General features: G+C 36.1%; 1 protein-coding gene across 1 annotated transcript in view; it reads left to right on the top strand.

The window, feature by feature from the left end:
- SLC30A7 (solute carrier family 30 member 7) overlaps positions 1 to 13,272 on the top strand; it is an 81,967-nt gene that overhangs the window by 51,241 nt on the left and 17,454 nt on the right. The gene's annotated exons all lie outside the window — the stretch shown is intronic.

The following is a 13,272-nucleotide window of genomic DNA, read 5'->3' as shown; positions in this document are numbered from 1 at the left end:
GGAACCAGTAATTAAAGAATTGAGGCACTAATAAAAAACTTCTCAACAACAGGAAAAAGCACAGAACCAGATGAATTTACTGGTGAATTCTACCAAGCATTTAGAGAAGAATTCAAACCAATTCTTTTTTAAACTCTTCCAAAGAATTAAAGAGGAGAGGAGACTCCGAAACTCATTCTGTGAGACAAGAATTACCCAGGTTCTGAAACCAGACAAAAACAGGACAGGAAAAGAAAACTATAGACCAGTATTCCTCATGAACATTGACACGAAAATCCTAAACAAATATTAGGCAAAATGAATTCAACAGCACTTTAAAAGTGTCTTACATAATGAGCAGGTGGGATTTACACTTGGAATGCAAAGATGGTTCAACACATGAAAATCAATTGATGTTACATATCAAATGGACAAAGTGAAAGAAAAAAGGCATCATCTCAATCAATGCAGAGAAATCATGTGATAAAGTTCAACAGCCTTTCATGGTGGAAACATTTAACAAACTAAGAAAAGAAGGAAACTACCTCAGTAATAAAAGCCATATATAAAAACCAACATCGGGGGCGCCTGGGTGGCGCAGTCGGTTAAGCGTCCGACTTCAGCCAGGTCACGATCTCGCGGTCTGTGAGTTCGAGCCCCGCGTCAGGCTCTGGGCTGATGGCTCAGAGCCTGGAGCCTGTTTCCGATTCTGTGTCTCCCTCTCTCTCTGCCCCTCCCCCGTTCATGCTCTGTCTCTCTCTGTCCCAAAAATAAATAAACGTTGAAAAAAAAAAAAAATTAAAAAAAAAAAAAAAACAAAAAAACCAACATCGTACTCAATGGGGAAAGACTGAAAACTTTTGTTCTAAGCTCAAGAACGAAATAGGCATGCCCAATTTCACCACTACTATTCACCATAGTACTGAAAATTCTAGCCAGAGGAATCAGACAAGAAAAAGAAATAAAGGCATACAGATTGAAAATGTGTAATTATTAATTAATAATTAATTAATCAGGAATTTAATTAATTAATTAAATTCCTGTAATTAATCAGGAATTAAAATCTGTTCATACATGATTTGTTCTTCTATGTAGAAAACCCTAAGGATTCCATCAAAAAGCTGTTAGAGCTAATAAAAGAATTTAGCAAAGTATCAGAATACAAAATCTACACTGAAAACTCAGTTGTTTTTCTTAAATACTAACAATGACCAAGCCAAAAATGAAATTTAGAAAATAATTCCATTTATTATAGCCTCAAAAAGGATAAAGTACTTAGGAATAAACTTTACCAAGGAAATAAAAGACGTACACTGAAAGCTACAAAACATTGGTAAGGAAATCAAAAAAGATAAGAAAAAGGAAAGACTTCTTGTTTATGGATCAGAACTTAATATTGTTAAATGTGTATACTACCCAAAATGATCTACAGATTCAATGGATTCTCTATTAAAATCCCAATGACATTTTTTTGCTGGAAAATAGTCCCAAGATTTGTATAGAATCTCAAAGGACCATGACTAGACAAAACAATCCTGAGAAAGAAGGAGGCATCACACTTCCACATTTTAAAATGTACTACAAAGCAACAGCTATTATGTGGTCCTGGCATAAAGATAGGCACATAGACCAGTGGAACAAATAAATAGCCCAGGAATAAACCTTTTCATATATAACCAAATGATTTTTGGCAAGAGTGCCAAGACTCTACAGTGGGGAAAAGGCAGTCTCTCTTTAACACACATTGAATGTGTTGAGTAGGCAGTCTTTAAAAAGAAGGAAATGCTGTCATGTGCTAAAACAGATGAATTTTGACTTTATGCTGAACAAAATAAGCCAATCCAAAAGAGGCAAACAATATATGAGTCCATTCAGATGAAATATGTAAAGTAGTCAAAATTATAGAAACAAAGTAGAAAGGTGGTTGGCAAGGGCTGAAGAGAGAGGAGGAGAAATTAGTGTTTAATGGGTATAGAATTTCAGTGTAACAGCATGAAAAGTTACAGAGCAATTTTGCACAATGAAGTTAACACTCCTGTTACTAAAAAACGTTTAAGCCGATAAACTTAATGTTATGTGTTTTTTATCATAATAATAAAAAAAGAATGAGGAAGACCTCTATGTGGTATTATGTGATTTTCAAGATACATGATTTAAAAAAAAAAAAACTTGAGGGGCACCTGGGTGGCTCAATCGGCTAAGCGTCCGACTCCTGATCTCCTGGTTTGTGAGTTTGAGCCCTGCATCAGGCTCTGTGCTGACAGCATAGAGGCTTCTTGGTATTCTCCTTCTCTCTCTCTCTGCCCCTACCCTACCTGTGCACACTCTCTCTCTCAAAATAAATCAATAAACTTAAAAAAAAATGTAAAAAAACACTTGAAATGTAGTACATGCTGTATAGGTGTATAGTAAAAGACATGTAAAAGGTAGCACTGCTACCTTTCTTATAAGGAGAAGAGATACATGTATAATGTGCATGTTTTCTTACAAATTTCCAAAAGAAACTCAAGAATAAACCTAAAGCAAATATAATATGTTTACTTCTAGGCAGAGAGAAGGAATTAGAAGTGAGACTTTGAATATATTTTTTTAGATATACTTTTGACTTTGGAATTGTTGACACTTTTAGCCTTTAAAAAAATTAGGGTGGGGGGATTAAGAGTACACTTATGATGAGCACCGAGGAATATATAGAATTGTTGAATCACTATATTGTATACCTGAAACGAATATAACACTGTATGTTAGCTAACTGGAATTAAAATAAAAATGTAAAAAAAAAATACAATACAAACTATAAGTAAATTTTTTAAATAAAAAATATTTATAGACTGTCTACTAAAAATCCCAAGCATTTAAAACATAACAAAACTTTTCCTTCTTATTTCTGCCATTGGGAAAAAAAAAATCAGAAGCAATCTCTTAGCCATTTAATCTTCATGAAGTTTTCATGGGTTTTGTTTTCATGCATTCATGAGGTGGCTATGCTTTTGTTAAGTTCACTTTTAGTTTGCTTTATTTTCTGATTGTGCATTCTGTTAAGAGGAGGAACATATTCAGAAAGTGGCATTTGTCCAGAAGAAGGGGAAATGGATCTCTGGTGGAGTTAGACAAGTCTTCCTTGTAAGGAGAACAGGTTGGTTTGTAGCCTCTGAGCAATTTCCATCTTCCTACAAGATACTGTTATATCTGTATCTTTTGCCCTGAAATGGCAAATTCTACCTTCCTATTTGTTTTCTGTGTGGTAAAGCTACATTTCTATCAGGCTCCTTTGTCTTGCACTTCTAGTACATCACATGCAGGGGACTCTTCCAGGAAGCAAGGGGCGATTACCAACCTTTTCTTATCTGTAAGCATTTGTTTTCTTGGGGTTATTTTGTCTGACTTGATCTCATGTAACAGATTATAATTGTTAATGGAAAGGTAAACAGTTTCTAAACTCTAAAAGGTGGTCAGCATCATATACAAGGACCAGTTATCGATATGGATTACAGTGTCTTCCAGGAGTGGAAAGTGGGTAAAGTATTGTTTCTTAGTCTTTGAAGGATTCTGGATTTGTTCTGTTTGGGTAGCAATATATTTATAATTCAAACACTGTTATTTTTCATTCTTGTGTACCTCATATAGTTTTTTTGTTTGCTTTGTTTTCTGGGGTTTTTTTTGTTTGTTTGTTTGGGGTTTTTTTTGGCGGGGGGAGGTTCAGAGTAGAATTTAGTGATTCATTATGTACATATAACACCCAGTGCTCATCCCAAGAAGTGCCCTCCTTAATGCCCATCAACCATTAGCCCATCACCCCACCCACCTCCCCTCCAGCAACCCTCAGTTTTTTTCTCTATGGTTAAAAGCCTCTTATGATTTGCCTCCCTCTCTGTTTTTATTTTATTTTTCCTTCCCTTCTCCTATGTTCATCTGTTTTGTTTCTTAAATTCCACATATAAATGAAATATATTTGTCTTTCTCTGACTGACTTATTTTACTTTGCATAATACATTCCAGTTCCATCTACATTGTTGCAAATGGCAAGATTTCATTCAAAAAGTAAAAGTAAATTTTTAAAATGGGAACCACATGAAGTTTTTTCAACTCTGATTCACTCATTCACTCTTACTCTTTTTTTTACTATTTCTCACTTGTTGCCAAAAAAAAAATAATAGTCCCTTTTGGTTAATTTTAATTGTTAATTTGTGTGTAGTCAATTTATAACTCTCCTCTACTAGCTATAGCCTGCACTTAAGTTACTCTGTTCTCTTGCTTAATTGATGCTTGCAAAACATGATTTCTATCCCTGTCTCAGCAGCTAAGTATTTTCATGTAGTCAGCATGCAACATAATGTAGCACTTAGAAACCTACCTTGAGATATTCAATAAAAGGTCTGTTCTCACAGTGGTATTTTAAAAGTTTAATTTGGGTAAACAATTAAATAAAGGTCCTTTTGCCTTTGCTCTGTATTTCCCATGTTTGGTTTTCTTCTCACAAACACGTGACTTTGGAAGTTATCATTGAAGATGGGTCCATAATGGTAACTAGGGATTTGCTTCTATTCAAATTTTGACAATACCAGTCAGCAGTAACATTCATATCGTTACTACTGCTCATCTTTTCCTGAGCTTTTAAATTTCTTTCTGTGGTCCAGACATCCTGTACGCTTTGAAGATCAGCTTTTCCTAAAGTCAGAACTCTCCTATAGGCAAAGGCACTTTGTGATCGCTAGGAAAGCCACTTTGATGACTTCATTGGAGGAAATAATGCAGAGTGGTTAAGAGCATTTGCTATGGAGCCAAAGTGCCTGGGTTCAAATCCTGGTTTAACCATTTAGCTGTGTGACCTTAGGCAAGTCACCTAGCCTCTCTGTTCCTCAATTTTTCATCTTTAGAATGGGGTTAATAGTAATACCTACCTCATAATTTGCTATGTATGGATTAAATGGATTAAGATATCTAAAGTCTAGAACAAATTGGCAAAAAAATGGGAAGCATTGTATGAGTGTTAATTGCCTGCCTACCTTCCTTCCCCAAAGGAATGCTGTTGGATAGCAGGCACCATTCACTTACATGGTTTCTCTCCTATGATGATAACATGCCCTTCCCTCCTGCCCCCCCCCCCGCCCCCCGCCCTTAACTGACCCTCATTCATTCATTATCAACTAGGGGAAAAAGAGAAAGTAAGGAGAGAATAAAAGAAATACAGTTCGTTGTATGGACTGCCTCCATCATTTAGGAGGGCACAGGAGTTGCTGCATGTTAACAGTGCCCCTTTTCTACTTCTCTGTGGTATCCTTCCTGGCTGCTAGATTTCTTAAGAGGAACACACTCAGCCATCTAGAGGCAAAGCTCTATCACTGTATGGTGAGGAAATGTTAAGGTTTGAATATCACATAGATTGAATCAGTTACAGGTATACCATTTTTTAACTTAAACCAGACAGACCCATTTTAGCTCAGATTCCTAATAGCTTTGTTGAACCTAGAGAGAATCAGCACTTTGGTTCTATTCCTTTTGGATTTTTCTTGCTGACCACAGGCCTTTTTGTTCTCAGTTAAAACTTGTGATCACTGAAGCTATCTGAATGATAATTAATTTGATTTTAATAATTGTGATCAATATTTCTTGCCATCTTATTTGGTTTTTCTAAACAAGATCCTGTGTCTTCACTTCTATACTGTTTTAAAAATGGGGGCGCCTAGTGGCTCAGTTGGTTGAGCATCTGACTCTTGATTTGTAGCTCAGGTCATGATCCAAGGGTCATGGGATTGAGCCCCACATCGGGCTCTGTGCTGAATGGGGAGCCTGCATAGGATTCTCTCTCTCTCTCCCTCAGCCTCTCTCCCCTGCTTGTGCGCTCTTTCTCTCTCTCTGTCTCCAATAATAAAATGTTTTTAAATGCAGATTTCCTTGAAGTACATTATCTCTTGCTTTTGCCCATCCTAGTCTAGCTACTGCTTTAAATGGGTTACAGAAGTAGTGGGGCGGTTCTTCCAGATCACATTATCTTTTCAATACAAATGTTACCATATTTAATACAAATAACGTGAATTTTTTCATTCTTCTCAAAAGTCTTCTCAAAACTGTATATTTTGTGGAACTTTTGCCCTCTTACTTCATTGATTCTATTGTCTCGTCCCAATTCTCAACCTCTTGACAGGATATCAGTGTGAATTTGTATTCATTTTTCTTCTTTACCTACACCTTTGTTCCTTATGGATACAGAATAGATCATTAATAGATTGTTAATATTTTTTTTCTTATATTGCTGGTGTGATTTTAGTTTCTTTTTCATGAAAATGAAGAAAAAAACTTGTATTAAGAAATTACAAATCAAGAATTGGGAATGGTGATTGCTCCTGCTGAAGTGTCATTCTTTCTCACCTATACTTGAACAGAGAATAAGAAACTTTTGCTTCCAGTTATAGAAATTCTTCTGGGGAATAACTCAGTTGAGGGCAACTTTATTCTTTTCCTATTTATCTATTACTTTGACGGGTTGAAAGTCACATCAAACAAGGGCTATTCTATATTCTTATTATCTTCCACTACTGTTTAAAATTTTTAAACACATTAAACATTCAGCAGATATGTGTTCAGTGCTTATTATATTCCAAGTACTGTGCTGGGCACTGGGAATAAAAAGAACATGCCATGATCTCTGACCCTGGAGGACTTCATCATGATAAGGCACCACAGTGCCGTGCAGAGAGCGTTAGTGTTAGAATCAGCACATCCAACTCTGCCTCTTCGCAGTGTGTAACAGAGAGCGAGTTGTCTTAACGTCTCTGAGCCGGTTTCCTCTTCTGTAAAATGAGAGAGTTGGCCTAAGTGATCTCTGCATCTGACATTCGATTATTCCCAAATGGGATATTTTTCTTAAGGTTACTAACTTAAGGCTGGTGTGAGGATCAAATTAGAAAAAATTTACGAAAGGACTTTAAAAACTATTAGGTGTTGTCTAAACAAAGACATTACTAATTATTTACTGATTTGGCAGTATTTACTAATGCTTTTGGTCCAAAGACCAGATGCATTAGGTGTTATAATTAAGTTCCAGAAGTTTAAGAAATAAAGGATGACCTTTTCATGACTTTGGCTCTGAGTTCTAGGCATATTTTAGGGTATCTTATTATCACCGTTATTGAGTAAAGTAGGTACTCTGTAAATGTGCATTGATTTAAGCCATAGGTTTTGAAATTCTGTATAATTATAAGGTACACCACAATCCCTGTGGTTTGGGATTACCTCGTCTATATTAGGCTTATGGAATTCTGGGTTAACTAAGGTAATTTTTCATCAGTATGAAATAATTGTTTTTAGGCAAATATGACTGCATATTTACAGCTTGCCATAGGACTACTGTGTCTAAACATAGAGTACATTTCAATTTGGGGTCAGTTTTCTTTGGCTATTTGTCCAGTAAATATTTTCAAGTGTGTGGCAAATACCAGACCTTCCAATGTATGGGTTCTTATAAGAACCCCTGATAATATGCCCAAGGACTGAGCCCATAAGCCAATTCAAAAAGTTGAATCAGTAATTATATTTTAATTATTATTATACGTGTTTATTCTCAGATCTAAGTAATAGTTTCAGCCCTCTGAAATTTTTTATTGCTAAGCATTATGATTATCACTAGTCTGTTCTTCAGAAGTTTTCATAATGTATACCCTTTTATTTTGTTTGGCTTATTCATAATTATGGCTAGATAATTTACTGTTGAAATGGTGAGACTTTCACTAAAAGCTGCTTCCAAAGTAAGATTTGAGTATATTTTCATTTGCAAAGTTACTGGCAATAAAGAGTAATAACTATTGCTTATTTAATCTGCCAGCATTTAAACTTTCACATTAATTTTATGTTTATGACTATATGATTATAAACTTGATTTACCTTCAGCTTTTGAAGAATAAAACCATTACCCTGTTTTACTGGTAAACTCATATACCTAATGACTCATGCCTTTTATATATGTTAGGAAAATGGTGTTTCATTGTTAAAGTTAGAATTGAGTTAGTCAACCAGAAGTGAACCTCTAATTGTTTCCAAATGCTTCCTCTTTGGGTTTGGATGAAGCTCTAAGTGTTAGCTCAGTCAGGAATTTGCTAAGCTTGTCTTTTTCCCAGTATCCTTTCATTATGGGTAGATAGATCCATGCTAAAATCTGTTTTATGATTTCCCATTACGATAGTTAATCAGAAAAATATGGACGCAAACTCCTGAGCTAAACACTAAAAAGCAAAAATAAAGTTTCTGCAAGTTTCTTTTACATTTTTATGATCTTTGAAATTGTTACAGAAATTGACCTTGGTTCTGAATTGCTGAAAGGTTTTAGCAAGTACCTTTCTTCCTCTTCCACAGTTTCATGACCTACTTCTAGTTACCTCTGAAATCCTTACATGATTTTAGAATTCCTATTAGACAGAATTAGTGTGACACATCCATGTGCTTTGGCGAAATGCTTGCTGCTGTTGAATATAAACATTTTATTAAATTTCTACTGAAGCAGGCAGCCATTTCAAATCTTATAATATAGCAAAATCAATAAACACCTCATTGACCCTTACCAAAAAAACCCCGCTGTTATATATTATTTCCTTATATCATTGATATCTTTTATTTAGTTATTTTAAAATTAATTTTATGAAAATGTTTATTTGCATTATGATTCTTAAATTGAGTGTTAGAGTAAATGATTTCTAAATTCCCTGTTAATTCTAATAGTGTGTTATCTGTGATCATGGAACTTCTTCACCAGTTCTAGAATCCTCAAACTAAGCCACATGTGAATAAGTGAATTTTATGAGAAAAGAGGAAATACTAGTCCATCCATCCTTCCTTCCTTCCCACCCTCCTCCTCCTCCTCCTTCTTTTTTAAACAAATGTGATGGCAAGGCATAGCTGGCTTTGGGAAGCAACGTACATGGAATATAGACATAAAAAGTTGAACAAAGGTTTGGATTCTGGGTGCCTTATTAAGAGACTGTGTTGGGGAAATGTCCTTAAGGTTTTAAGGCTGATCTCTTCAAGGATTATTATAGATTAGACTCAGTCATCTCTTACTTATTGTGTTTTAGCTAACACAAAAATTAGAAAAACTAGACTATGCCTAGGTATTCTAAAATACTATATTTAAAAAAAAATTTTTTTAATGTTTGTTTATTTTTGAGAGAGAGAGACAGAGTGTGAGCAGGCAAAGGGCAGAGAGAAAGAGAGACACAGAATCTGAAGCAGGCTCCAGGCTCTGAGCTGTCAGCACAGAGCCTGACACAGGGCTCGAACCCACAAACTGTGAGATCATGACCTGAGCCGAAGTCGGACCCTTAACCGACTGAGCCACCCAGGCGCCCCCTAAAACATTATATTTTAAAAGTCATTTGCAAAAAGATGTTTCACATCTGCTGTTTAATAATATCATTGCTCATAGTGTTTGCCTTCTGCTACAGTAAGGTCTGTATTCTTTTCTATTTTTGCCCATTTTTCTCTATTTTAAAAGGGATATTTAAAAGTAAGTTACCAACACATTAATAAAGAAAACTGTTCACCAAAAGTTCATGGGAAATGAAAATGGATACAGGCATCGTCTCTAGTTGTTTTCCATTCATATGCACCTTCTTCCAAATGCTGGGCCCTGAATGAGTGTGTGTGTGTTGCCTGATTTCCAGTGACCTCTCTATAGGCTTTTTCAAAAGTTGTGGATTCCATTAAAGTAGCTATTGTGTATTATTTATCGTTTTATTTCCAGTGCCTAGCACATGCTTGGCTCATAGTAGGCATATAATAAATGTTGACTTGAACTTTTCAAAATTGAATTTGGAGTCCAAAGTCTTGGTCTTTTTATTCTAGCTCTCCTACTCACTAGATGTGTCCTTCAGCAAGTTCCTTTGGTGTTCTAGACCATCATTTCCAAATCTAGAGTAAGATTCCATCTAGTTCTAGGAAGTATGATACCAAATAGTTCAATAGTTGCTTATTCATATTGATTGCTTAATAAAATCCATTGGCAGGAGTAAATCAGTTTGCCAAGTAGATCTCTCCTCATTTTGTGATGCTTGATATACATATATACAGATGTATATATATGTATACATATATATGTAACATTTTCTTTCATTTCCAAATATATTCTTGCACTAGTATTCCTTGTAGTTTGACCATTTTTTTCCTTATGGAATGAAAGATGAAGATGGAAGGAATTGCCTAGATATTTAATCCACTTCCTCATTTTACAGATGAGAAAATTGCTGCTCTGGAAGGCTATACAATTTGTCCAGAGTTATTGAATGGCAGAATTAGAACCCAAGTATCATGAGTCCATTTTCTACCTCAGATATCTTTAGGCATTATTAGCAGTTCCTTGGGATAAAGATTGAAGAAGAAATTACCAAAATAGCTAAATTTTTCTGTGTGGTTCTAAGAGGTACATAGTAAAAAAAAAAAAAAAAAAACTCTTTTTTCTCAAACTTTCATTATAGCAGAACCATTTTTGTGCCTCACTTTCTGAAAAGTACAGTAAGGAAAGTAGGAAAACATAAAAATTGTAAGTTAGTTTGTAAAAATATTCTGTGACTGGTCCTTTCTTTTTCTTGAGAAATGATGGAGAGGGGAAAGAAAAATGTTATAATGGTTGAATTGTAGCCTGTGAGTCTACCAACATGTTTTTCTTTGCCTTTTTTATAAACCCAGGGCATCCTCACCTGTATAATAATAACAGCACAGTAGATAGAAACAGACACTGCTCTTCAGGTTACATGAAGGAATAACCAGTATTCTTTTGCTGTAAAAATCCTTAACCCCACTTCTAGTTGCTCTAACGTTGCCATAGGTAGTGCAGATTTTTTTTTTTTTTTTTAAGGAGCACAGAAAGGACATTTCGTACAGTTGAGAGAAGAACAGTTTGGGATCAGGAAATATACCCTAGAAGGGGTGACACTTGAGATTTTAGAGAAGGAATAGAAGTCAGACTACAAGGCAGTTTAGGGACATTCTAGGCAGAAGTGACAACATGAGTAAGCATGAAAAGAAGAAACAGCTAAAAGTAAAGTGCAAGTATGTTTGGTTTGAGGGCTTAAAATGTGAAGCAAGGATTGATAGGATGTGAAGCTAGGCAGGGCAGATCCAAAAATATACCATGTTGAAGAGCTTACATTTAATCCCCTAGGCAGTGGGGAGCTTTTAAGGGATTTTTTTTTTTTTTTAATGGGGAAGGGATAATAGGGTCAGATACTGATTTTAGATAGATTAGTCTAATAGTTTTAAAAAGAATGGTTAGTTATCTAAGAATGCATAACAAATAAAAAAACCTAGTAGCTAAAATAATGGGCATTATCTTATAGTTTTGGTTCAGGAACCTGGTCATAGTCAGTGAGGATCCTTGGCTCAGAGTCACTCACAAGATGGCAGTCAAGGTGTCAGCCAGGGCTACAGTCATTCTAAGGTTCATTTGGGGGAGAATCCACTTCTAAGCTCACTGAAGTGGTTGTTGAAAGTACTGAGTTCCTTTTGGACTATTGGACTGAGGGTCTCAGTTCCTCCAAGGAGGCATCCCTCAGTTGCTTGTCACTTGGGCTTTTCCTTAGAACAGGTCACAACATGACAGCTGTGAGCAAAGTGAGAGCGTAAGAGAGCAGGGTGAACAAGATGGAAGCCAGAGTCTTTTAACCTGATTTTAGAAGTGCCATGTCCCACTTTTGCTGTGCTGTGTTCAAGTCACTAGGTCCAGCCCACACTCAAGAGTAGGGGATTGCACAAGAACATGAATAGTAGGGAGGCATGGGCCATTGGGATCCATCTTTGAAGCTGCTTATCACAATGGACTTGAAGTAAGACTAGAGGCAAAAATGGCCCGCTAAGAGGCTATTATAATAATCCAAGTGAAGATGTAGAGATTATTGTAGACAAGTGTAGTAGAATGACAAGGATGGAGGCAAGAGAGATTTAGGGTGTTAAATCTTGAGAACTTAGTGATTTAGAGCATGGGGGTTTAAAGGGAGAAGAAGGAATTAAAGGTGGCATCTAATTATTTGTACTTAGCTCTTAATCTGAGTAAAGAATATTTTCACATGAATGTGACTTAACCTCCTGTCTACACTGAGTTTTCATCTTCACTACTGCCATTCCCTCCATGCTTTTTGTCTTTTGGACTTGTCCTTGGTGTCACCTCACTGTTTCTTCACTACATCCAGTTAGACACCAGTTATTTTTCTCCATATCTGTTTAATTTTCCTAGTTATCTCTGTTCCTATCTTACTTTCATTATCCAAGTACTTATCACTGTGCACTTAACGTGTGGGAACAGTCTCGTAATTGCTTCCTTCTGCCCATTTCCTATCTTTAATCTAGAGTCTAAAACATCTAATATTTGCTTATCTATCATTGATTTAACCAACAAGTATTTATTGTGGGCTGACTTTGGAACCAGCACTTTACTAGGCCTCCTTGGGAATTGTGAGGAAGACAAGCATCCTCTCTGTTCTCATTGTCTTTGTTCTTTGAATGTCTTCTCTTCCTTTCCACCTGTCAGAAACATCACTAATTTTGGGGGGTGCCTGGCTGGCTCAGTCAGAGGAGTACATGACTCTTGATTTTGGAGTTGTGAATTCAAGCACCACATCAGATGTAGAGATTACTTAAATAAAAACAAAACTTAAAAAAAAAAGAAATATCACTAATATTTAAGGTATATTTCAACTTCTGCCTATCTTGAAATATATGTTTCTTTTGTCTCTGTCTCCTGCAGCTGTAACTAGAAGGGATTTTACTTTGGAAATTTTGAGATTGTCCACATTTAAAAGAGAGCACTGGCTTAAGTTATTAGTGCAGTGAAGCTTTTTCTGACCTCCTCTCTCAGTCTGCTTCAAGCAGTAGAGCTGTGCCTGGTCACCCTGACCCACTGGAATCATGTGGAGAGCTTTTTAAAAACATATGCCGTGGAATACCTGGGTGGCTCAGTTGGTTGAGTGTCCACCTCTTGGTATCGACTGACTCAGCTCATGATCTCACGGTTTGTGAGTTTGAGCTCCGTATTGGGCTCCGCACTGACAGCATGGAGCCTACTTGGGATTCTCCTCTCTCCTCTCTCTGCCCCTCCCCTCTTTGTGCTGTCTCTCTCTCTCTCTCCCCCTCAAGATAAATAAATAAAAACTTTTAAAAATAGTAAACAAATGAGAACAGATGCCTTGACTTCCCTTCAAAGATTCTGATTTAATCTGTCAGAAATGAAAACAAATAAGACTCTAAGGTGAATTTGATGTCTAGATAGTTAAGAGAACTACTGCAGTAGAGTCACCCTCATCATTGTACTGT

Source organism: Prionailurus viverrinus, chromosome C1 (genome assembly GCF_022837055.1).
Source record: "Prionailurus viverrinus isolate Anna chromosome C1, UM_Priviv_1.0, whole genome shotgun sequence".
Lineage (NCBI taxonomy): Eukaryota > Metazoa > Chordata > Mammalia > Carnivora > Felidae > Prionailurus > Prionailurus viverrinus.
This window is presented reverse-complemented; position numbering and strand designations above follow the sequence as displayed.